The 27477-nt window shown below is 37.7% G+C and overlaps 1 long non-coding RNA gene across 1 annotated transcript in view; it reads left to right on the forward strand.

The window, feature by feature from the left end:
- The window catches only part of LOC147729316 (uncharacterized), a 162336-nt gene extending 136784 nt beyond the window's left edge, over positions 1-25552 (forward strand). The window contains exon 3 of the long non-coding RNA XR_015309213.1: positions 25099-25552. This is a non-coding gene — a long non-coding RNA (uncharacterized LOC147729316). The remainder of the gene's footprint in view (positions 1-25098) is intronic.
- Positions 25553-27477: the final 1925 nt, after the last annotated feature.

Raw genomic sequence — 27477 nt, forward strand, 5'->3', positions numbered from 1 at the left:
CTCACATTATTTGCTTGAGGATGATGAGTGGGGACTGCTGGAAAGAAGCAAGGGCGAGGGTATGGTGGAACAGACAGAGCTGCGATCTTTGGAACTGGGGATCCCAGTTCAAGTCTCGACATAGACTCAACATTCTGTGATTCCGGACAAATCAATTAATCTCCACATGCCTAGGAAAAGCGACTGGATACCCTTAAAGGTGATTAGCTGTGCTACACAAATCCGAGTTTTATTATTTATTGGCATTGTGCCTCACTATATTACTGGTGGTAAGTGATTATGGGTGCCCATCGTGCGAGAGAGAGGGTTGCCGTTTCTAAGGGAAATCTTTCACTATTGCACTCTCCTAACAGCGGCACAAAATGTCAGAATTCACACCTGCACTGATGACAGCACCTTTTTGGGCAATCGGGCACACTGTCTTAGTATTCAGCAAACTTATCTAGTTAAAGGTATGCTTTGGCACAAACAGGGACAGTACCCTTACTCTCAAAGCAACAGCCCTGCAGAACAAACATTTTCCTATAACTATTTCAAAGTTTAATATCCCCAAAACACTGAAGTGCCTCTCTCCCAAGAGCTCACTGCATTAACTACAATTTTCATTATAAAACAGATCAGCCATGCGGTCTTTTTCCAAAAGCTTTGCTTGCGTAACATCTTTACAGATTTCAGGAGTGTACAAAAGCTGTGCACTCAAAAAGAATAAGGAAAAAAACGTTCTGCTGACTTTTTAAAGGCTGGGAGACAGATGAACAACACAATCAGTTGGAAAAACATACTAAGCTGTAGTCAAGGAGGCCATAAGCTGACCATTCAGGACCAAAACAAACTGATATCTGGGAATGAAATGTGCAATTCTACAGGCAGGATTAGCCAGAGAAACAAGGAGTCTCAAAAATGCATCAAATACAAGACCAACAAGAGGGAATGTGGAAAATCTATGGTGGGGAAAAGGAGCTGAGAGTTGTTGAGACATATGATGGCAAGAAAAAAGGGTATATGAATAAAGGAAAGGTGTGGGTTTATTTTGGTGCAGGAGAAAAAGCAGATCTGCTGTCATAAATTTTTTAGGCCAATCCTTCACTTGAACGACTATAATAGTGGTATTCACAAGAAAACAAAGTCCTTTACATGAAAATTATTTCTATAAAGAAATGGATCCTTTTCGGAAAATGTCCACTGCTTGTTTCTTTAATTTGATGATTTAGGCAACAAAAATAAAATTAGTGCTTCAATAAGGAATGTGATTAGTACTCAGAGGAATAGTTCTTGCTCACAGAAAGATGAAAGGGCTGTGTTGACTCTCTTGTGATTCTAATATGCAGCTCAGATTTACACAGCTCTATTGACCGATGGATAAGCGAGCCATGATTCTTGATATAGAGAGCACTGTTTGGCCATAACCGACTGCCAGATTATTTTGTTTTTCCTACTGTAATGTAAACTATACCAATGTGACCCCACTGCTGGCACAGTAGTCTTCACAGAGAAGAGCAGGAGTACCTCACCTCAAAACAGGGATAAGGGAAGGGAGTAACTACTACTCCCTTGTTAATTATCTGTTAAATTGTACTGGAAGTGACAGAGACCTTTCTCCTGAACCTTAATAATGGACATTCTTCAGGGTAAGTTGCATTTCCTCAACTCCTTGATCCTTGGCTGCTCTGATGAGGGAGCATGAGTAGGCTCCCGACAATGTAACGGGAAGACAAACAGCAAATAACTTTCGACTAGTTGAGAAACATAATCATTGAGATGGTGACTATTTCAAAAGCTTTAAATAATGACATTCCTAGGTGTTGTCCTCAGGTAACAAACTCATATGAGGGATATCAGGTGAACAACTCACAAACTGATGCTTCGTCAACACTGCACAACTGTGTTGATGCGTGGTAGCACCACGGTATGTTAGGACTATTCTGTGGATATATAGAGTAGATGGGATGGTCTGCTTGTCCATAGTTGGTCCCAAAACATTATTTACTCACTTGTCTTTCACTGTCAACTGTTTACAGTCTACGCATAGCATGTACATCTGCAAAAGATGTGTGCTTCGAACTGAAAATGTCACTATATTGCAATCATAAGTTTACAGCTTGTTTTGTCGTAGATTCATATGTGAGCTGCCTACCTTCATACTACAATGGAAGAATAGGTTATCTGTCTTTCATTACATGAAGTGAATCAAAGTAACACATTCAGGGATTGGGAGGGGGCAGCAATAAAGAGTGGAGTCTCTGTCCCACTGAATTGCCGCATTCAGGATAAGGGGATAAGTCATTTGAGTTAATCTTGAAGTCTAAATATAGACTAGCAGAGTTCTTCGCAAAAGTAACTTACACAAGAGTAACTTACCCATGTAGATTTACTATTACACTTTTAAGGGGCTTTACTACTTTTTCCTATTCACAAAATCAGAGTGTAAAGTATTGAAAAGTGTAGACTTATACTTCTTCACTCACTGAAACCTAATTTTCAAGTGTGGGTTACAATTAATAAAAAATAATAAGTCTAGCACTACGCATGTCCAACCTCTGGTAGTGCAACACCCTCCCATGAGTTTTCTGATACGAAATAATGTTAAATTATTTAAAATAATAGCAAATGAAAATTCTTCTAATATAATGTTAAAAGCAATTATAAAAATAATAAACCATTTTCTTTTACAAATTAATGTAACAAGACATTTATTTCAAATGAAATTATATAACTATATAAATTATATACACTATTTTCAAGAATTATTAATGCATAAATGAATGTTTTAAAATTTTGAAATTTATGTGGGAATATATTTTTACCTCATCATTTAGAAAAATGCATTTATCATATTTTCTTTAATTAAATATTTAATTCAAATTTAATTTAAAGGTGTAGCATTTTTATTATTTTGCTGTATATTTAAAATAAATATATAACATGGATTTACATTAATTTTGAACAAGTGTAAATATATTTTTTTGTTTAATACATTCTTTTAATAAGATCTATAGTTCTCTATCTATCCCTATTCCTTTACTTTATCAAGTTGAGATCTCCAGCCCGACTGCAAAATTTAAAAAAAAAATGATTTTGAAATTATTTCTTAAAATATGCAAAACATTGTTTTACTGGTAAATCATTCATTCATAACTTTATTTTTCAATTTAGAAATGCATAAAAGTATATAAAATTCCATTACAAACAATTATTTGTACATTAAAATATTCTTTAGGATCAGGTAATTCATAACAGCATAAAAATATTTTAAAGCACCAATGTGATATAGTGTGACAAGCCCAGAGTAAGTTATTATCAATTACATTAAAATGAATAAGTATTATGACATGTATACCATACTTAGATAAAAAAATATGCATAATAAATATGCATTAAATAAGTAACCATGTCCCACCCTTAATTCACCTTATGCTACAAACAAACCAGTTAGCCTATCTATTTCACCTTATCTTATCTAAAGTTGGAGACATTTAAGGAAGTTGATTTTAAACTAATTGCACTTCTGGTTTTATGGGCAGCTTGTAAAAACTACCCCATCATAAAACACACAAATGGAGATTCCTATTGTTGGTGAACTAAAAGTGCTAAAGTGTGAGTCCTTAAGCTCAATTTCCGTAGTAACTGAATAATAAACCTTTTCCTCTCAATCTCATAGAGGGCACAGAAAAATAAAATATGTGAAGTTGTTTGTTTGTATTAAGCATCACATGGGCACATGGGAAGCTAGTTTAGTAAATGTATATTTGCCTGATAACCCAGCATTAAAGGAATATAGTTTAACCGAAATCTTGTTAATAGATATCGGTGATGAGGATGCGTAACAAAATAAAGGGTAGGAAGATGACCCTTGCAACACAAAGGGTAAGGACTGATAAAAATGACAGTGCATTTTGCTTTTTTCCACTCTCATCTGCTTGATTACTTTTAGCTATAAAGTGTTATTTCAGTCTCAATTTGGGATAGGATTCACATCTACTAGGAGATTCATAGAGTTCCTTCAGAACCCAACGAGAAAAGAATCTGCCTAACATACTTTAGCCAGGGAATAGTTACAGCATGGTCGAGTTTCATGATATCACTTATAATATGCTGGTTAAGTGAATCAACTTTTCCTTTGCATATCATTAGTCATAATGGTACCAGGGCCATTTTAATGGTGGCACTAATGTATGTCAATCCTAGTTCTTTATCAGCAATAACATTGAAGCACATACCTGGAACAGACAAATAATTTTTGGCAAACTTGTCTTCACTATTTTGCATTTCTTCCACTTGTGCTGTGCCCCATATTTCTGCCCCATATGTAGCTATCAACCTTGTTTTTGCTAAATAGATTTTAATCATTTCCTGGAATGGTTTACTACCTATATGTTTAGCAAATTTAAAGAGTGTCACAATCAATCTCTTTCCATTTTAGTTTAGTCAAAGAGGATACCTAAATAAGCAAATTTTTCAACACAATCCATACATTTACTCTCTATAAAGAACTTCATCGACCTTTTTTTGGCCACCCTCCCACAGCCAAAACAAAGGTCTTTGATTTGTTCACATGTAACTCCAGGCGCGCCATAAAGGTTGAGTAGGTTGCTATGGAATTTTGTATGGCCATTGGGTTCTAACCATCAGAACTGTATCATCTGCATATAGCAGAATTGGAAGGGACATGGATGTAGCATGAGGACATCTTACTTTTATCAACCAGGACCTTATTTAATTTATTGGTATACAATGAAAACTGAAATGGGGAAATGACACAATCCTGCCGTACACCTTTCTCAATTTTAAAATGTTTACTGCACTCCCCTTTCTCCCCTTTCTTCCCAAAATGCAACATAGCAGTTGCCTCATTATACAATTTTCCTATAAATCTAACTATCCCTGCATCAACTTCCATGTCCTCAAGAGTCTGCTCATTCATTTTGCTGAGCTGTCTATCAGATAGATGGGACGATTATTAGCAGGGTTTGAGCCGTCCCCCATCTTATAGATCGGAATAATCACTGATTGCTTCCAAGAGGGCAATAGGCCTGTTTTAATCATTGCATTAAATACAATAGTCAGCATAGATACCCACAACAATTTGTTTAACAAGGAAAAGGTCTACCAGGACCTTGTCTGGGTTAGCAGCCTTCAAGGCAGAAGACTGGGACAAAGCAAGCTTAATTTCAGTTATTTCAATGTTCAGCATGGGAATATCACTTTTCTCAATATCGTATATTCCTGGGTTAAATTTTCCCCTCCTTTGAAAGATGGTCTGTAATTGGTTACCCAAGTTTCCTCATCGATATGTGAGTCCAATGAGGGCCCACCCTCCTCTCAAAGGATTGAAGAGTTAACCACTTTCCAAAATGCTTTAGTATCTCTGGAGATTGAAGCTTGTGTTAGCTTCTCCAGTGCTTCTTCTTTAGGTAAGTAAGTACTTTCTTTTTCCTCTAGATGACTTATATTCTGCCCTGCAATTACTTATTAGATCCTTATTTCTAGGTTTTATTTGGAGTTCTTTTTTTTAGCTTAGTTGCAGTTAAAGTACAGTTCCTATCAACCACCAACTTAAGGTATTTTTCGGAATTGGGCAGGTTAATTGAAGTCTCGTACATTCCAAATTTCTCCAGAGTGCTTCAAACACCAGCAGTACATTAGCTTGTAGATCTAAGCACAAAGAGACCTCATTTTTGTTATTAGCTATCATCTTGGCAACTGAACTATTTACTTCAACTTTATTCCGTCTTAAAATATATCTGTTCTTCATTTTCAGAGTTGGTACAGGGGCAAATATATCATCTTATTCTCTCTCCATAAGAGGGTGTATTTAATATGAGCATCTAACTAATGCCTGTCATCTTAACCTTTGGTTTATTTAGCTTTCTGTTATGTAGCAAATGATGTAATCAATAGATGAGCTTAACCCAGCCCTATAAAACGCAGGATCAACTTCATCAATGCTTAAATGTATCTTATTTCTAATTTCAAGCTGCAGAGACCAATTCATTATTTAAAGCATTACCATAACTAGTGTGCCTAAAATGACTAATTGCATCCCCGTTAATATCAGTTACCCCACATAAACGGGGCTCATCTCTAGGGCATCTATTTACATTAAAGTCACCCACCCAGATAATTTGTAGGGTATAGAATGATGATGTAGCAAGTCCTCCATAATTCTCCCAAGATTCTCAACCAAGGAGGCTGGGTCCACAAAGTTATTGATATAATACTTTATTATCATTAGGTCTCTACTCATGAGACCTTTAGTGACTACTATGTGGAAATAGGGAGGGTTGTTCAAAACCACTATTTTAAGCGTGATCGTATTCGCAATTAGTGTTAAAATGCCACCCTTTGCTCTTCCATTGTGGATGGGAGGGCTGGGGTTTGAAATGAACGATAGCCATCTAACTTAATAGAGTCTATCTAACATGTTTCCTGGAAACAAATAATGTGTGAATTTACCAATTAATTATGCCATTCTATATTATCCTTTTTATTGCTGTACCCAGTGATATTCCACGTGGGACGTGTAAGAAACCATTTTCTCCATTTTTAAATATGTTTTCCTTTGCATGAGTAGTACCTGGCTCACCCAATGCTAATTCCGACCTCTGCCCGTAGATTCAACAAGGTTTGGCTCCATACAGTGCTTTAGTGGGTAACCTCTTTTGTGAGCTACCTGGTTTACCAAATATGCTGCCCGAGTAGGAGATACAAGTCAATCGCAACTATCTAAGTTCTCCAGAGCGCATAACTATTTTTGGTGGGAATGCCTAAAGTTTCCCTCGGGGGGTCAGTTTAATTGACCAATTTCCCTAACCGGTCGCCTATGAGTCTTATCTATATTATGACAAGGTGTTTTATAAAATAAGCCCAAAGGAACAATGAAGAAATAGGACAGTATTGTTGGAGCTCAGGAAAGTTGGTTAAGCAGAACGCCTACCATACATGAATTATGAAAATTAAGTACTATACAGTCGTCCTCAATTGTTTTTGGCATGGGGCCTACCCAATGAATCCTTCTGGCCATAATCATATGGTCCTGTATGAGGGAGCCAGCTCTGGCAAACCTCGATAGCCAGCGCCGTGCTTTGTCCTGAGTTGGCCATTAGACTCCTGCTGATTTTCTCATTGGACCGGAACATTTATCATTGATAAAACGAAAGGAGATGCAGCTGGAGGTTGATTTTAAATATGGGATTTGATTACCTTCTCATTGCAACCCACATGTGGTCTCTGCTTCAGAAGATTTTGTGTTCTTCTCTTAGTAAGGTTATTTGTACCACCCCACCCAAAGATTACTACCCTGAGGTCCTGCTGTCGCTTGTGCCTAATTTGGTAGCCCTTCATAAAAATTTGCTCTGTGTGTTGAAGTCAGACTGTGATTTGTATTCACTTAACAAATTGGGTCTGACCTTTCTTGTTGTCCAGGGGACGTATGTGGTGACTCTGCGTTAGAGGAAGGAATCAGCTTCGTTTTAGCGAGGCTCTGCATAGGTTGGGTAGTTGGACCTTCTTCTCTCAGAGCTGCTGACTTGGTAGATTCCAGTTCATGCATCATCTGCTCTAGCGCAGTCAAGCATAAAATAATAGGTTGCAGTACCTGAGTTAGCTTGTCAAAAACTATATCACAAACTTTATCAGACATTTCAGCCAAGTTCATGGTCGAGACTGATGAACCATAAAATTTATTAGGTCGTGACGATAGAGATGATAGAGATAGATAGGTTGTGACTTAGGTTGTGACGATAGAGTCTTTCTCTCTTTTTTTTGTGGTGTTGTGGAGAAGGTCTTTAGTCGCTCCTCTTTTTCTTTTAGTAGTGGGGTCATTGACTGCTGGGGTTATAAGACTGGATGTAGACTGTATGAAAGTGGGAGACTCAGGAAGGACAGCTTTCCGAACCTCCTCTGGAGTTAACACTGACTGAACCACAGTATCAGTTATCGCAAGGGGGCCGGGCTCTCAGTTCCCACCTCCCAATGAAAGTCTTTTTTCTGTCAGGGCAACATCCTTTGCAATTGCTGTTGTCGCTTTCAGTAAAAAAGAATCTAAAGATGTTATAGTTACCCCCTATGGGGCTGGCGGCAGGGCCAGACTGGCCATAGTGGGCACCGGGCAATCCCCCGGTGCGCCGCACTGGTGGGGGCAGGTTTTTTTACAAGGCTGTTAAAATCGGCCCTGTAGCAAAATCGGCCGAAAACCGGCCCCGGCAAAGAGCTCGCCAGCACCTCCAACCCCCCCCAGTGGGGAAGGGCGGCCGGCGGAGCACTTTGCCAGGGCTGTTTGTGGTTCCCTGGCTGGGGGATTTATCTTCTTTTTTGCCATCTTTAATGAAGATTATTTTAAAATTGGATTCCAGGCGTTAGGGCTCCGACGGGTATGGAAAGGCCCGCGGGATGCCTTTGCACCTTTATGCGCATCTGATTGAAGAGGACGTCGGGATTTGAAGTCCCCAGCGGTGCAGGTGTAACAATCGCACAGCTTCACCCTCCACGGTAAGTGCTCTCCAATACTTGTGGCCACAAGCGCCGCGGGACGCCTTCACGACTTTATGCACGTCTGATTGAAGAGGATGTCGGAATTTGCAGTCCCTAGCGGTGCAGGCGTAACAAGAGCACGGCTGCATCGTCCACGGTAAGTGCCTGCCAATACTCGCGGCCACCAGTAAAGAGTTTGGCATGTGTTATAGAGTTGTTTCACAAAAAAAGGCTTGGACATATTTAACCAATATTGCATTATTTTCCTATCTTGATAATAAAAATGCAAAAAAATATTTTGCCTCAAGCCTAGTCGATGATTCACATGCAAAAAATGTGAACTTGTATTTTCTACATTTCATATTTTATAACAATACCAAAAAATACTAACATTTGTGTGATGCATGTTTTTTGTCTTTACTATTCACCAAAAAAATAAGCAGCAAAGATACTGCAAATGGGTTAACCCTGTGTTTGTTTACCGGCAGTGCATTGTGTTTTTTTACCAGTGCCTAATTTGTGCAGGCAGTCGCACGTGGTCCCTTCCATCCTTTATGCCGAAGTGAGCCTTGTAAGGTTCTGAAAAGAAGCTGAGTCAAGGTTGTTTAACCAGTAGTGGGCTGGAGCAGTCAATGAATTTGTGTCACAGTATTTTCATTGGGTGCCAAGAAGCCATAATTTATGAGTGCTATACAAAGAAATGTATAACATAGTATATAGCCTTGAAGAGTGAGATGTTTGTGCACTATTTAAATAAAATACCATACTATCTTATTATGAGATATTCTGAAGGCTGCTATATTACAGTAACATTAATTAACAGTAATTCTTCAATGCAGGTATATTTCACATCAGATTTCTTCTGAAATGTTTCGGATATCTCTGGAGGATACAACCAACATCAATAAAATTCAATTATATAATGAACAATGGTGTAATGGTGTAAAGGTAACACAAGCCTGTCTAGGAATGAAAGAAATTTGTTTTGCTTTGGTAATAAAAAAAATGATGGAAAGACTTTTAATTGGACTTATTGTTCTTTAATTGTTTGAATTATGACACCAACCACCATATAGTGTTTTGTATTTTTTAATATTTTCTTCTCTTTAAATTGAAACACTTTTAATTGTAGGAACACTATAATGCAAAAAAGTGTGAAAGGAATTGCATATAATGAAAAGGCTATTTGAACTGGATACATCTGGCAGCTTTGTAAGTAGTTTTCTTGAGGATACAGAGTTGAAGAGTTGATTGATGTGTCGCAGTCAGGCATTGTTTAAGTGATAGCAGAGCGTCACCAAAAGACGAGTTCATAGAGGGGCCATCTCTCCTCAAGCTAAAGATTCAGCAGCTGCGAGAGTGGTGCATTTGGAGTGGGGCTGGGAGTGCTACATCTGAAATTAAATGGGTGTTCTGCTAATCACAAATAGAGGGATGTGCAATCAAAGAAATTCATACAGGGAGTCAAAACCACAAACTCACCCAGCACAAGATCTGGCATTTAAAATCATGCAACAAACCAGATGTACAAATACGATGTAGACCCTTTCTAATGTAAAAAACAACGTGTTTCAAGCTTTGTATTTTCATTTAGTGCATTAGGTTATATGAATGCATAGAATAACATTTAGTTACAATTATATATTTTTTTATGCATAGTAAGGTTAGTCAGTTAAATATTCTTTATTCGGTTACATAAAACCATAAAAGATGCAGACAATCAGATCGTATTAAAGTAATTTATCAAAGTAAAAGTTGTAGCAGAAAGGTGGTTAGAATTGTTTTGTATTTTGGCCTAATTCCATTTTGCTTTGCTAGTCTCGTGGGACCGAGGGCTGAGCGACAGATAGGCATCTGACACGAACGAAACTCGGGCCACGCCTGTCTTGTTCACCTGTAGTCATAATATAGAAATAGTCGTCGTTGGCCCTCCCAGTATCGCATGTGAGATCAGGTCCAGACTAGCTTGTCAACTGATCAGGCATGATTGCATCAGATAATACGATTATAGTAGAATTCTGTGATGTCATCACACATTCTCAAGCTGCTTTTTGAGGAGGGTATTGTGATGTCACCCATTATACACCAATGCCATGGAGGTGCCTCTGTTTACTTAGCAGTGCACCTTCCATCTGGAGGTACAGTTCTGTGCTTCAATTCCCACCATAGTAGAGTCCGCTCTGCTCTTTCGATATATATTACTAGACATTATATATGCGTGTAGCGCTGTACTGTGCTGTTTTTCATAACCACTCAAGCCCACCATGGCATTATACCCCATTCTGCAGTTTCCATGCTTCTCTACTTGGTGAGCAGTAAATCCTACAGACCCTCTGAGCTATTTCCGGTTTGGGATAGCTACACTACTCCAAGGAGAGGTCATCAACACTAATGATAATATTAAAAAAATAATCTTAAATGGGAAATTGCTTAAAGTCAAAAAGGGGGCTGTTTCAGATTCAATGTTTTAATGGTGATAAGGGAAAATTGGCAGAAATAATTAAGAAAGGTGCAGCTCTCTTTTAAAACTGCCGTAAGTGAAGGGGTAGTGAAACAAGTACAACAAAAACAAGTAGGAACTAGGGAGATGGGGAGATAGATTGTCAAAAAACATTCATAAGAAAAAATGGAAGAGTGTGAGTGGCAGAGGGTGGAGCTTAACCAATTCTTCAAGCCCAAACCAAAGCCAAGGGGATGGGTTTGAATAACCAAACCCTGCTCTCGATTCACGCCCCAACTACGATAAAATACTATGCATTTCATAAAAAAATATATAAATGTTAAAGACTTTATTGCTTTTTCATACAACATTGTCACATGGACCCGTAACAGAGATTGGAAAAGAGAGAAACAGCTGATCCAACTGAAAACTTCACAAAGCTTTGCACCAGAGATGCGACCATTCCATCATCGTTGTTCGTAGCTCACAATTCATAGCTACACCATTTACTATTCAAAGACTTCGGAGTACAATAATACGACGAAGAAGTCACCATTGCAGAAGGCCGTGACATGGATATTTGTGACAGGTAAGAATTTATCAGGGTCGCCTTAGACTTGACCGTAGAATGGGTAATATGATTCATACATGCTAAGAATGTTGTTAAAATTAAGTATCTTAAGACATATGACAAAGGCAAACACTTGGGGATGGTCCACAGACGGCACCTTAAAATAAATCTGATTTCCATTTTGTTGCTATTACTTTCACAGCTTGTCAATGTTCTACTCATTGTTGTAAAATATTTTTGATGGTACCTCTACTAAGGATAGACTTTCATAAATAAAGATTAAATGATTTTCTCATTGGTTTTCCTGGATTTTCTTTACTTTTGAACAAATGTGAATGCAAATTATTCTGTGCACCACAAGGCGAGCAGACATGGGGTACTTTTTGAAGACAAGAACACATGATAGCTGTCCAGAGGATGTGTTGTAAAATAAATTGATGCTGAATTGAAGGCTTTCATCTCTATGTTGGGGAGCTGATAGTTACCATGGTCTGAAGCGATCATAACTTCTGCTAATTTCATCAGTGACTTGTAGGCAAACAGTTAGGAGGGCTCAGTCCGGATTACTGATGGGTTTGCTACAACTTCACACAACCCCGCCATTACTACAGACACTCTTTATTAATTTACCTAAATATATTTCCCATCTTTTTAACAAGTATGTACAGAAAATAATTAATTATAAATTGGGGCTCAGTGAATTAACCCCTTCGCTGCTGATGACGAGCTCAGCTCGTCATCAGCCACGGTGGTCGTGTGCGGATGACGAGCTGAGCTCGTCATGTAACATTGCTCTTTGAATTTTGCCGCACAGCGGAAAAATAACCGCCGCAGCGATGCGGTTAAAATATTGCCTGTGCGCAAACTTTTTAACTGGCTCAATAGATAATAATATTTAAGTTCTCATCATCTCATCTAAACACAATACCCATGTCCCACTGGTGTTCCCCAACAGATTGTCCCCACGCTTCACAAGATATACCTTGCCCACCGTTTTCTTGTCTCGAAATGGAATTTCCAAGATTGTGTATCCCAACACATCAATCTTTGCCCCACCACCACCCACAAGGTAGATATCCGAAGTATCAGTTTAATGCCTTTGCCACCAAAGCGATCAGCCCAATGCTGGTCCCTCACCATTGGGTATGGAAACCCAGAATCCATCAGAACTTTTAAAGTCTTATCCCCAAATGTCAACAATATCTTTGGGCATCTTCAAGCTTACACGAGCCTCCAATACCGTGAGTATAACTTTGCCTTCCAACTCTGCCTCTTCCTCAACAATATTCACTCTCTTGCTCTTGGAAACTCTGGCATAATGCCCCCTTTCCCCACATTTTTTACACAGAGGATTCCTGGCAAAGTAATTCAAACTATTGGACAAATGTTACATACTCCCACACCTGTAACATTTCCTTCCTTATTGTCCACGATCATCTGGGAACCCTTAACACAGATTTTGTACTTCCAGCCACCCACCCAGTATCCCAGACTCCTCCTTTGTAGCTTCAATCATACTTATATGTTCTACTATCCGCGCCTCGTAGTTCTCCTGAACCCAGCTGGAAGCATTCTCCACAGCTTCACCTTCGCAACTGTCTCCTTGAGATCAGGGTTCTTGGCTAGATGTTTCTCCTGCACCCTTTATTTATTGATATATATCACCAATTGATCTCTGATAAAATCACATATGCAAGATAATGATCTCAAGGATGATACATAGTTCCTCACTCTCTCTATTTTACTTCTTCTTAGGAGCAAAGGTACTGGACCTTCTAATAGCTCCCTGTCCCCTTCTCTTATGTGATTGATATATTCTAAATGCTCACAAGCACAGCCAGTCACGAGGCTGACCAGCACTACATGAAAAGACAAACCATACACATGTTTTGTTACAGCCTATTAGTTTGCAACTTTATTTGACATCCTAAGTCAATTTAAAAATCAAGTGAATTTCATTACCAAAAAATAGTCTTACGTGTCTTTGTGAATTGGCCCTAAACCATCTAAATTGGGAATACATGGGGAATGTTCAGTGAATATTATTATGCAATTAGTACATATGGAAAGGAGTTGGACTTTTCAGGACTGAGTCACAAAGGCCTTTTTGAGTATGGGAAGTAGTACTACGGGAGTACTCTTTTACATACTCTTACGTATCTTCATGAAGGCGCCCTGACATTTCTAACTCACTATTAGTCAAAGTGCAAAGAGGGGTCAGTCATTTCTCTATGTACTAATTGTATATGAATATTCCCTGTACCATTTTTGATGTTTCCTGGCTAAATAAAAAAGGTTTTTAAGAGTACAGAAAAACAGTACTACACAAGTATTACAGTGCGTGCTCAGAATGCCTTTGTAATTAGGTCCCATAACATCATGGCGTAGTTCAGGTGTCATTTATCTATACAAATGAGATGTGGTATGCACTTTTCTTTCATATTATTAACCTTATACTTAGCTGATATTATCAATTTATAAAGCAACGTGTTGCTTACAGAAAATACAACAACATTTCTAAACACAAAAACAATATTACACTCCCAGTCCAAATAGGACTAATTTTATGTATATGACTGGACTCTGTACAAAGTGTTTTCTCACTAACATTTCCCTTAATTTTCAAAGCATTGGAAGATATTCATGCAGGCTCATGCAGGCTCAAATTGGTCTAGGGTAGACCCATGATAAATTATATTTTCAAATCATCCCACATCAATGGTAATTCCAAGGTTAGTTCTGCCTTATTTTCATTAGGTACGTGAACTCATAGTGAGAAAATCCAGAAATCATAGGACATGCATCAAGAATACATTTCTGAGTACCTTCCTCATAAAATAAAATACTGTGGAGCTTATTTAAGAGCCCTTGCATCACTTTTGCGCCGCCGGTGTGTCACTGTTTGTGACGCACCAGCGACGTAAAATATTAGCCTTGTTGCACCATACTTACAAAGTGACGCATAAAATCTTGCGCCACATTATACCTCCGCCGGGTAAATTGTATGCAGGGTGGGAGTTCCGATGTAAGAAAGAGTCGTAAAAGTGATGCAGTGAAATCTATAAGATTTCACTGCGCCACTTCTAGGACACAAAGGAGTCAGTATCTTACGCATGCCGTGAGGCAGGCTTTTTGAATTGGGACTTGCCCATGTGTAATGACCGTTGCTGGAGTTGCGTCACTTTCGTGACACACTCCAGCTATGCGTCATTTTTGCACCTACAGATATGTCAGAAATACTGATGTATCTGTAACTCCTTGTGACATGATACTGTAAATATGACGCATCCAGCATGTCGCAAGGAGAGCACAATGAAATGTGATGCATCACTGCTTTCACGCAGCGTTGCGTCACTTTTCATAAATGAGGCCCTCTGTTCTGAATAAATTAGCTTGGAAAATAACATGCATAATCACATTCTTACTATGTCACCTTTGATCGTTGTATGATAAAGCTGAATCAGTATTCCATGCATCAATAATTCTTTCTGTGTCTGGCTATCTAAAAGCTCAATATTCGATTTTGAATTAACTCTTTTAAAAAGCAACATATTTGAAAATACCTTGTTTAAGAAAATGGATAGCCTGTATATCATCAAACACATTACTATTGCCATCTGAACTCTTTAAGAGGTAACACCTTCCCTTTAAAAACGAAATCCTGTAGCATGTGAGCTGAAGGATCAAATTATTTTCTTATTGTTAATATTCTTAAAATTCCACAACTGGGTCTGAAATGGTTTTCAATGGTCTTAATAATGTTACTTTTACTCATGTCATGTACTATAGCAAACCTGTATTGTACTAAGTTCAGTCATATACATCTTACAAAGTTAATTGTATTGGTGTCAAAACAAGATAAGAAATGGAAAAATATCTTATGTTTCATAGGTATGGTTTTATAAGATAGATACCCAATACTATATTTTAATTTGTAAGTCTGCCTACTACCCATTCTTTACTCGAAGGGACATGTTTCCTCTATCTAAATTTGGTTGGCCTGCAGTGCCCATAAAAAGACATTAAAACAGTTAAGCAAGTGGATCATTGTACAAATATAAACATTTTGATCAGAAATCTGTTGTGCTAAATTCATGCAGACAGTTACACGGAGATAGCACTCACCTAAACTTAGAGGAGGGTGTAGTTTCACACTACAGTCTTGAAGGTGGAACCTCACACGAGTTTCATAGTTTTGCAAGATTCCCAACTGGCTTTCAAGATACATATCCCCAGAAAAACAATGTTTTTATCACAGTGTTGTTTTCAAATACATTTGTGAGTTCTCCAACTGAGATTTGCTCCAGAAAATCTAATGTTTGCTGAAGGTTTTCACCCATTATTTGAAATCTTCACAAACAGTATATAGGTGATGACATTTACAAAGTGATAAACAATGCCATGATGCTGTGGATTAACACTATTCGAAACTTCAAACACCCTAACGTAAAGCAATAGACACAATACATGCATTAAAAAAATTAAATTAAACACATCCAGTAACTAAATATATAAATCTAGAGAACCTAAACATGCAATATATTATTCTATAAGATCATCAATAACTACATTAAGATACTAATTGCATACCCTGGTTACTGCGTGAATTCATTAGTCTTTCCATATAGCACAGTCCAGAAAATCTGAGACTACAGAATATGTTTAAAGGAAATACAACACTGGTTGTGTGGTGATATTGCAAATGTTAATCACATTCTTTTTGTTCACAGTGGTTGGATTAAAATGCAAAAACATTTATTGATAAAAGGGAAATGTGCCTTTTTCCCCGCCAATAAGTTTTGTTTTATTTAGTAAGAATTAATGCCCGAGGCAAAGATTGTCATTCACAAAAAAGAAAAGTTACAAATTAATCAGAGGCTATAGTTTCTAAAGTACCTCTTAACTTTGTCATATGCCTTTCTTTCATCAAAGCTTGCACTGGTGCATGGGATTACTGGTAATAGTATCAGTATATTGGCCAAGAAATTATTAGACAAGTAACTCTATATTGTGGTCCAAAATGCCAGTCTTCAGCACTAAAAATCTTTACACAACACAGAGAATTTATGAGGTAGTGATCAGTATTACTCTCAGATTCATACTACAAGCCTAAAGCCACCTGGTCTGCAGTTCATGCCACAACAACAATCACTGATGTATGAAAGGTGGTGTCACCACTAAAGAGTAAGCGTCTGGAAAAGAAGCGGTGGAGGCCAGGAGAGAAAGGATGTGATTCTGTAAATTCTCGTAGGAATGGAGTTGAATCTTCAAAGCAGGTATAACAGGATGAAAGTTCAGACTTTGTGTTATGCATTTTGTTTATGTCATTCATCCATGCAACACAACCCTAGCTCTATGGACCAGTGCAGCATTTTACAAAGAACATTTTATTGAAGTGGGAGCATCTCAGATAGGAGGTGGACATATGAAACATGCGATGTAGTTCAGAGAAAGCAAGCTTAGTTGGAAATTAGTTTTTGACTTGTAATTGATAAACCACTAGAGAGTATTTAGTATAGTTTTTTATATGGCATCACAAATATTTGCATAATCACACATACAAATGATTGGTCGCAGAGAGAAATAAAGTCTGTGATGCTGAATCACTTAGTCTTTGTTCAAACGCTGACGCTATGATTAGACCCAAGGTATCTGGGTCCTATAGCATGCACCTCAGTCACAAGGTCATTTCTCCTCCTTGCTTGAACAGATAAGACCACATCTCTGTACTTGCATATTTTATTATTAAGCAGAACTGAATGAAATAAATACAGACAGAACATTCATTTGGGGATCACAGATAGAATATAGAATACAAGAAAATCGACTTACCTGAATATCGAAGTACAAATATAGAATGACAGAATATCGACTGCCAATCTATCTACAAAAAGGTAAGTGAAAAAATATAGAATAAAAAATATTGATGTTAAATATATAGAATGCTAAAATATCGAATTTTTTTAAATGTCTTAAAAATAATATAAAATTAATTAAATAATAAATATAATTTAGTAAAACATACTCAAAATTAAGTAAAAAAGGTAAAAATTATTAAATAAAAAATGTAATCTAAAATAACATACATTTAAATTTTTTATATACATATTAATTTAATAATATTAAAAAGTAATTAATATTTATAATTTTAGAATGAATGTTAACAACATATTTTAAGACATAATTACATATATAATATAGATAAACCTATAATCTAAATGTAAAAATAAATTATACATAATTTAATACATTACAATTATGTTTTAAATGTATATTTTACAGTACATTAAATATAACAATAGTAAAAATGTTGCATAATGTAGGGGATAAAACTACTATTCCCACTCCAGCAAGTGGTACAGTAGGGAAAGTGTTGGCTAGCAGGAAAGTAAAAATTCAATCCCACTCAACCGAGTGCAACAGTAGGGAAAGTGTTGGATAGCGGGTGGGTAAAAATTACTATTCCTACTCCAGTGAGGTCAAAGGTGCAACAGTGGGGAAAGTGTTGGATAGCGGGTGGGTAAAATTACTATTCCCAGTCCAGTAAGTGCAACAATAGGGTAAGTGTTGGATAGCGGGTGAGTAAAAATTACTAATCCCACTCCAGTGAGTGCAACAGTAGGGAAAGTGTTGGATAGCGTAGGGGTTAAAAATAACATACTTATAAATAAGATTTTTTTTCGTTAAATAATGAATTATCATAAATAAACAATAAATTCATTAGAAATACCAATAATAATAATAACTTTAATAACATTAAATTACTTTCCACCTTATTCCCCTATAAACCCACAACCCACAATGGCATATAATTACCCAAAAATTAATTAACATATAATTAGTTAATTCAAACAAAATCTTAATTAATATATTATAATCAAATTATTTGCTACCCTATTCCTCTATAAACTCACAACCCGCTACAGAACTAAAATACACTAAACAAATTTAACAGAAAATTCATTACTTAAAACAATTCCAACATACATTACAAACATAATGTATACATTTAACACATATACTAACACTTAAAATACTAAAAAAATCGATTCGATATTTTAAACAACTATATTAGGACCTTCGATATTACTTACTTCAATATTATTAAAAACAATATTTGTTACCTGCATTTTGTTATTCTGCACCACTATATTTTTGTAAGTTAATATTTTGGCAATTCTATATTTAAAATTCGATATTTTACCAACTCAATATTTAAAATTCGATATTTAGACAGTTCACCTCCTTTGGGATATACCTGAAATATGGAGAACGGTCTCAGGAAAATTTGATAGTTAGAACCAGTTCCACCAAGTGGCTTTGAACTTTTCATACTTCACCAAATGCCTTGACTAAGTATGTATTTTTCACCTTTTAAAATGAGACAATCTCTTGCCTGTAAACAAGACTAAAATATATTCATCTGATTGAGAGGCACCTCCAGTCTGTCAAATTTTTTTTTAATATATTTATCTGAGTGAGAGGAAATAGCAGCTAGAAATTCTTTCTTATTCATTTCGCTCATTTTTTTGTTCCCATGCTGAAACCTTGTTGACTGTCACTAGTTCTAGGGGTATGAGAGCCTTTTTAATGTAATAAACAGATTTTTATACTTCACTTCACAACTGACATTGCTAAGAACAGTAAGTTGCAAAGCATGTTGCACAAAAGAATGCTGATGTTGTGAACTCTTTGTATTTCACTGTGAAAAGCCATTGCCAATACAAGAGATATTCCACGCCCTCATACAACAAACATATTTCCAAAAGGGTCCCTAACGTTCCACCTCATGACTATTAATAATGCAGGAATCTAAATTTGCATAAAATCAAATGTGCATCAAATGCTAGTATGGATGCCCGAATGGGACACTAGACTTCATCAAAGCATTTGCATTTGCAATGTGCCGGCACCTTGCTTCCTTTTCCTTTAAATGGATAAAAATTCAAGATTTGATGTAGAACTGCTACTATACAAAAAACATAATGGGTGTGTGGAATGTAAAACAAAGTCTCTTCAAACATCACAAAATTGTTGAAATTTATGAAAAAAACAATGCTTTAAATATATTTTAATATTATTGAGAGCTCATTGATGTGCCAGCCAACCCCAACACCTTGCCACCGAAAGCATCAACCTGCTCACACTCACGAACACAAACCCTGAACGTCTGCTCACCCCTTGTGACCCTCTCACAACTTAAGCCACAATCTCCATCATGAACTTCATATACTCAGGAGCACCCACGGACCTGTTTCCCACCACATCTTCAACCTCTGGAGCAAGACAATTGGCACCGAGCTCAAGATAGTACTGAACACCTCTATCAACATGCTGACTTGAGCCAAAAAACTACTGACCCATCTCCCTGCTCCCCTTTCCAGTAAAGGTTGTCAAGAAGGCAATCAACCATCAAATCACAGAACACCTGGAACATAATAACCTCCTGGACATCTCTCAATCCAGATTCTGAGCCAACCACAGCACAGAGACAGCCCTGATCGCAGCCACTGATGGCATAAGCACCATCCTGGACAACAGCAAAACAGGAGCCCTCATCCTTCTGGACCTACCAGCTGCATTTGACACCATTTCAAATCACATCCTGGTCAACAGGCACCACCACATCGGAATTCAGGGAGACACCCTCAAATGGATCCACTCAAACCTCACCTGAAGAACACAGAAAATCCTCACTCACTGTTGACCTCAGAACCCTGGAAGATAGCCTGTGGTGTCCCACAAGGATTGTCACTCAGCCCCACCCACTTCAACACATACATGATCCCCCCAGCCAACACCATCAGATCGCACAGACTCAACATCATCTCCTATGCAGAGGACACCCTCTTGCTGTCAGAAGACCCTTGCACCACCAGAACCAACTACCACAGATGTATAATGAACATCGCCGAGTGGATGAAGGGCAACTATCGCAAGTTAAACTCGGACTAGACGGAAATCCTCATCTTTGGGAACAACACCTCACTTTGGAACAATGGTAGGTAGCCATGCTGAACTGGCCCAGCATCAGTCTCAACAGAATACACCCACAACCTAAGCATCATCTTGGACAGCAAGCTATCTATGAAGAAATGGGTTAATGCACGCTCATTCACCTGCTTCCACACCATACACATGCTCCACAAGAGCTACAGGTGGCTCCCAGTCAACACCAGGCTGGCTCCCAGTCAACACCACGCTGGCACTCCTCACCATCAAGCTGGACTTCAGGAACACCCTCTACATAGCAATCATTGCACACGTCCTGAAGAGACTACAGACAACACAAAACCCAGTGGCAAGACTCATCCTCGACCTCCCCAGATTAACCCACATCACTCCGCACCTCAAGAATCTACATATGGCTCCAAATCAAGAAAAGATGCCAGTTGAAGATGATTAACCACACATACAAAGCTCTGCACAACGTAGTTCCAGCATAGATCAACAAATACGTGACTTTCCACCAACCGACCAGACACCTCCGAACTGTGCCTCGCTCTTCATCTCAGGCAACCCCCGGATCTTCCAAGGCAACATCTGAGGACGCTCCTTCTCACAAATGGTGGCCAAAGCTAGGAATGACCTTCCGATATATATCTTAAGACTGCCTCATCTCACTGGGAATTCAAGGGAGAGCTCAAGACCTGGCTGATAGAATGAACAAAGCAGGTAGAAACGCCAGCTCCTTGAGAACCTTACCCGTGACTTGCTGCACTTACCATTGATTGATTGATTGATTGAACGATAGAGATATTCTGGAAAATCATTACTTGCTAAAGGTCATTCACTGAATTATAGGCTATGTTAAGCTGACATCCACAAAAAATTGCAGTGAAAACAAAGAAACCAGATCTGCTTAGAAATGCTACCACACAGATTAACTATAAATATCAATGGCACATCCAACTTAGACCTGCAGCCTTGACATGCACAGCAAGTAATGTGGTAGTGCCTCAGTCTGATGGACAAAGAACCTATTGGTTGTTATTTTTCCACCAAGGGGTTAGGAACTGCCCTCAGGTGAGGTTTCTCCTCCTTGTGGAGAAATCAGGCGGAGGCTACAATCCTAGTACAAGGTGATTTACCACCACATATTCTTTAATTTACACTAAGTAAAACATTGGCACCCTAATCCTAATAATAACAAATGTGAAATAATAAGTAACTTCAAAAACATTAAATTATGTTAATGTATATCAAAATTAATTAATAAGCGCAGCCTATTTCCAACACACTTCTTCTCATTCCTCCCATTGCATAAAGGAAAACAAAAACAGACTTGCTCTTTTTCTGGAAACGCCCCCAGCATATGGAACTCTCTCCGCAGAGCTCTTAGATGCAACCCCTCCTTCTCCTGCTTGAAAAGAGACCTAAAACTCCATCTCCCCCACAAATACTTTAAATCAGGAGAAAAATAAACTATGTTAAAATATTCTCCCTTTCTAAAGGCTGGAAACAGCCTGTGACAGCAGGTTATTTTTTTTTTGTTTTTCTCCACTATTATGCCCTTCTGTACCTTAACTCATACTGTGCTAATTGACCACATATGGTTAACCACCCTCATTGCCTAACTTTTCTTCCCTGTATATTTTGTGTTGATTTGAATCTAATATGGCTCGCATCTTATGCTCAGTGACTTGATTATTGTGTTGTTAGCTATTATGTAAAGCTCTGTGATATCTCCAGGTCGAGCTAGCACTATATAAACCCTATATAAATAAATAAATAAATAGTTCTACCCTATTTCAAACCTTAGCTTAATACGAAGAAGAATCCTAATGTATGCCACATACCTAATTATATTAATAATGACCAAACAAAATCTCATGAAATTATGAGGTACTCTAAGCTCACTAAGAATTATATTTAATTATTATAGCAATTTAAATTAAATTATACAATTAATGAATCCAAATGTTAGATTGATTTTGATATTAAGTTCCATTTTTCCTGTGATAAACCTGACACAGTAAAGTATTTACAAAAAATGTATTAACTTTTTTTAATTAAAAATGTATAAGCACCTTAACTTAACATCCTTGCATGTTATTGAATAATTCTCTTGTAAGATACATAATTGTGCTATTTGAATTTATATTTTGAATTTGTTATGACTTTCAATTAACCTTTAAAATACTTAAAACTCTTGTAATCGAAATTGCAGTAATTCGAATAATTGTATGTCTAAGTAACAACAGTCAATGAAAGGGTCTATGTTATGTTATGTTATGTTAAACTTATTTGTAAAGGGCAATACATACCCAAAGGTGTCTTGGTGCTGATCCTGTAAGCAGCTATGGGTAGGAAAAAGACCTAATGATTGAAGTGCCAAGTCTTCAGAAGTTTCCTGAACTGGGACAGGGAAGGAGATGACCTGAGATTCAGAGGGATGAGGTTCCAGGATGTTGCTGCTTGCACCACAAAGCTGCTACGGCCCCATTTAGATTTTTTAAATCTAATGGGGTTTATTCTGAAGGTGCCTGCAGAGCTTAGGTTTCAAGTTGGGATATACCATGATCAGGCTTTCTTCAGAAAGCAAGGTCCAGAATCGTGGAGGGCTTTATAAGTTAGACAAAGGGCCTTAAACCTAATTCTGTTTTTGACTCTCAGCCAGTCAAGGTTCTTAAGAGCGGAGGAAACAGAACGGTGTATGTCTCAATTTCTCTCAAATCCAATTGAATTATAACAATTCTGACATTATCATTTGGCCATTGTACATCCTAGATTATGTTTTTTCATACACTAACCACATATCTGATATAGAGATTAAAAACCGATTGGCGTACTGTTTTTGAAAGGAAGATAACTTCCAATCCTGTCTTTCTATGCTTCAGAAGGCTGTGATTTCTGCAATGGTTAGAGAGGGATAGAAAAGTAGGAGCTGCAGTGGAGAGGCAGGTGTTCAAACATCCACAATGTCAGAACATGGATAAATACAAATATTGGTGTTGTCACGGTTTGGGGGACATATTGCAAATGGCATCTTCAAGTGGAATAATGTTTTTGATATAGTGAAAACAAATGGAGAAAAAATATTCAAAATAAACATTTTTCAAAACCTACACCTGCAAATTATTCCATGACACACATGCTGTGGCATTGGAGTTAAAGGAAACAGTGCCACATCTTGAAATCAGTGCTTAATTTGAGCCAGAGGTTTCCCATGCTTGGCACCAGCACTTAGTTGTCAACACCAGCACTTAAAACAGTCTGCCACTTGATGGCACAGTTTGTCTTAATTACAATGAAAACAACAACAGTTGTTAATTAATTAAATATACATTAAAAATGACTAATATATGCTGCCCAAGTCATTGCTTTGGGGGCATGGAATAGACTGAATTTTCACACTTGTAAGGTGTAATGGTTAGTATTTGTGTTGGTTCTATCACTGGCAGCGCTGGCAGGGGCAGCAAGTGGTGTACATTGCAGTGACCTCCTGAAGATGGCCCTGGCACTTATTTTTTGACAAATTATGAATTGCTTGAAATCTACTATTCTAATAGATTTCCAAATGTAGTCCTAGCTATTTTTGACAATTCTAAAAAACTTCGTAAATCTCCTAAATTTATTCACTGACATACACCTATAACTAGATTTTTTTGTGACAAGCAACTCTGTTGACAATGGTACCATTAATTTCAAGCACCGATCTGTTGTGCCAATATTTTCCCTTTAAATACCACTGTGGACTACCTTCATACGGGCTTGTAAAAACTTTTCCATAGTGTTATTGAGCAGGGAGGAGAACAGTGTGGTTACAATCTGGCCCTTTTCCTTTGGGAAAATCTAAAACTTCATTGCCTGAGCTGGGTTCTCATGCTGCTACCATCACTTTATTTATAATATTTAGGAGCTTCAGACGCTAGATCACAAGATTTGCTAAAAACCAGTGGCTAATGTTTCATCAACACTGAATTTTGTGCCCTATGTCCATCGAAAAGAGGATCTCCTCTTTGTAAACAACTTAAACTATTCATCTTTCTTTGTGCATGCCTGTGTATGTGAGGGTCCACAATACCCCACCCATGCTACCGCATCCACCAGTAATCTTGGATTGCAAGTAACATGTGCAGCCACTTTACAATTTCTAAAATATCTCTAAAACTGGGTAAATGGTGACCACGTCTCGTGCCAGCTTTCTTGTGAGGCAGCCATTTTCTTGTACACCCCTACTTCATTATATTTAGCCCTGGCACCACTGATGGTGATATACCTGCTCGCTCCCGGTTCCAGAGATATTTTGCCTGCTTGAAAACGCCTCTTCTCTCCAGAACGGCTGTTATGTTATGTTATGCTGATTTGTATAGCACACTAATCACCTGAGAGGGTATCCAGGTGCTTCACTTGACCCCGGGAGCATACTCCTTTCCTTTCCTGCACTAGCACTTTGTGCTTACGCTCGGGGGACTGAACTGTTCTCCGATCCTAGCTGTGAATTTCTTTGCATTTGGTTTCCCTTTTAGAGAATGAACTGTTAATTTTTCATGAAATAAAATCTTACAATCATCAGCAGAATCTTGAAGTGACATAGGGATGCAGACTGTGAATCATCATTGGGTGATATGTCAATAGCTTTTCTAATCACTGTCAACTTATGCACCTTTTACAGCTTGCTGCCTTCAACTGAGAGTCCAAGATTCGAGGTGATTGAATATCCTGAGTAAACTTCCGGGAGAGTAGAGGTGGAACCGAGAGTAGAGGCTGAGGATCTCCATTTGAGCCTGCATAATCCTGAAATTGACTACTCATAAACAAAGGTAGCCAATGGCTACTTGACAGCCCCTTGGCTTTCCCAGGGATAGGCTGAGTTCAAGGCATATGTCTGCCAGATGAGCTGGAAGAACTAGCAATTAGCATAAACTCTTAATAAACAATCAATGCTTAAAGAAATGAATATCTGTGAAAAGATAATACAAGCAAGTGAACTACATCTCACTAAAATGCCGGGAGTGAACAATGGAGACATGGTGACAAAAATTGACTCAGTTCTTTCATGACTGAAAATTTATGAGGGTTTCATTGCACATATATTTTGAGATGGGTGTGTAGTGTTGTTATGTCATTTCTGGAATTAAGAAAACCACTGTGTTCCTGATTCCAAAGATGACAGTTATGACCCAGGCTTTGGACACAGACGTGTTTTAATGTAACTCCACAATAAATTTGAATATCTTCATAAACTCACCTGACAACTGTAGTTATTTCACTGGCAACGATCGGGCAATAACCGTGAAGTCCGTGGAGCCCGAGGTCCTGCTAGCAGCTGTTCAAGTCAATGTCCAACAGCAGATCAAGTTACAGTCCAGGGACAATTGCTGCCAGTGTTTTGAGCGGCAGCGGCGATGTTCCTGAAAACGGCATTGTCCTGTGACACTCGGTGAGTGTTAAAATCATTTATAACCATTTCCCTGCTTTTCGTGAACAGCGCGAGCTCTGTGCGCAAGCTACCAGTATAGTGTTGTGTCACGCTGACGTTCGTGCGTCACAGCACTGGTGGCCATATTTTGGGATAATTATAGGTATTTGATCACGTGTGATGTCAGTGCACGTTTTTTCATGTACAGCGGCCATATTTTGGAAACAAAAGTAGCTTCATCCAGTTCTTCATGCAGTTAATATATCAGCGTTGGTGCACAGATGTATGTTTATTCACGTTTTGAATACAACGAAGGAGTTTGAGTACACGCAAATAATTGTAGCAGTGTTTTTAACTTGGAGGAATTAACAACTTCTGAAATAAAGTTCAGATACATATTAATTTAAATATAATATCTATAAAAATAAATTCTTTTCATTTTTATTGTTTATCCATTTTTTTTTACAATGGAAAGCTTTTCTGCTTCTCCACCTTTCCTGGCTACTCCGGGAGAACCCATTCTTGAATGGAAAAGATGGAAAGAAGGTTTTCAGGCCTACATTGAAGCTATTGGTGGCGAAGACTAAACTGATAAACGAAAATTAGCTATTTTGAAGCATTGTCTTGGTGCAGAGGGAAGACATGTTTTAAGTCATCTACCTCCCAGTACTAATAGTGTATCATCATCTGAAGAGGGAGTGGTTGTTTTTAACGAAGCCATTAAACAATTGGATAAACAATATATAAAGAAGATCAATTAAGTGGTATCTTGTCACAAGTTTCTTAGTAGAGGTCAATTGCCCAGTGAATCTATTGACTCTTTCATGAATGATTTAAGAATCTTAGCATCCAACTATAATTATTCAACTTTCCATGATCAGATGTTGCGTGATCAAATGGTGCACAAGGTTGCTGATGTCAAGCTTCAAGGGAAATTGTTAGACACAGAGGATCTAACTTTGGGCAAAGCCTTAGATATTGCCCATCGTTTTGAAGATCTGAAGCTGGGTATAAAGGAACTTTCGGAGCAAAAGATTTCTTAGGTCAATGCTATCAAAAAATCTAACTTTGAAGAAAATACTTCCAGCAAAGTAAAAAACAGGAATCAATTGCCTCAAGATAAAAAGGAATATATATGTTTCAAATGTGGTATTCATGGTCATTTAGCAAATGACAGGTAGTGTCCTGTCATAGGGCAAGTTTGTAGATATTGTAAGGTAAAAGGTCACTATACAAAATGTGCAAGAATAAAAACAGATTTAGGAGTAAGGTTTTTGATCGAAAAACAGGTGAAAATGTTAATGAAGTAAACAATGACAATAATGATGAAGAATTTCTTCTTACAGTCTATGATGTAAATTTGTGTTCTAAGGATGCTCCTTATTGTACTGTTGTAATTGGTGGTAAAGATGTAAATATTATGGCAGATTCCGATGCAAGACATACACTTATTGGTGAAGAATCGGTGAAAGAGTTTCCTAATTTGAAATTGTCTCCCCCTGATATAAGATTGGTTGGGTATGGTAGGAAATCCATCGATGTTCTGGGATTTTATACAACCACCATAAGTTTTAAAGGTAAAACTATTACATCTAAGGTTTATGTAGCAAAAGATGGGTCTTGTCTTTTAGG

This window comes from Lissotriton vulgaris, chromosome 2_2 (genome assembly GCF_964263255.1).
Source record: "Lissotriton vulgaris chromosome 2_2, aLisVul1.2, whole genome shotgun sequence".
In the NCBI taxonomy this organism is placed as follows: Eukaryota; Metazoa; Chordata; class Amphibia; order Caudata; family Salamandridae; genus Lissotriton; species Lissotriton vulgaris.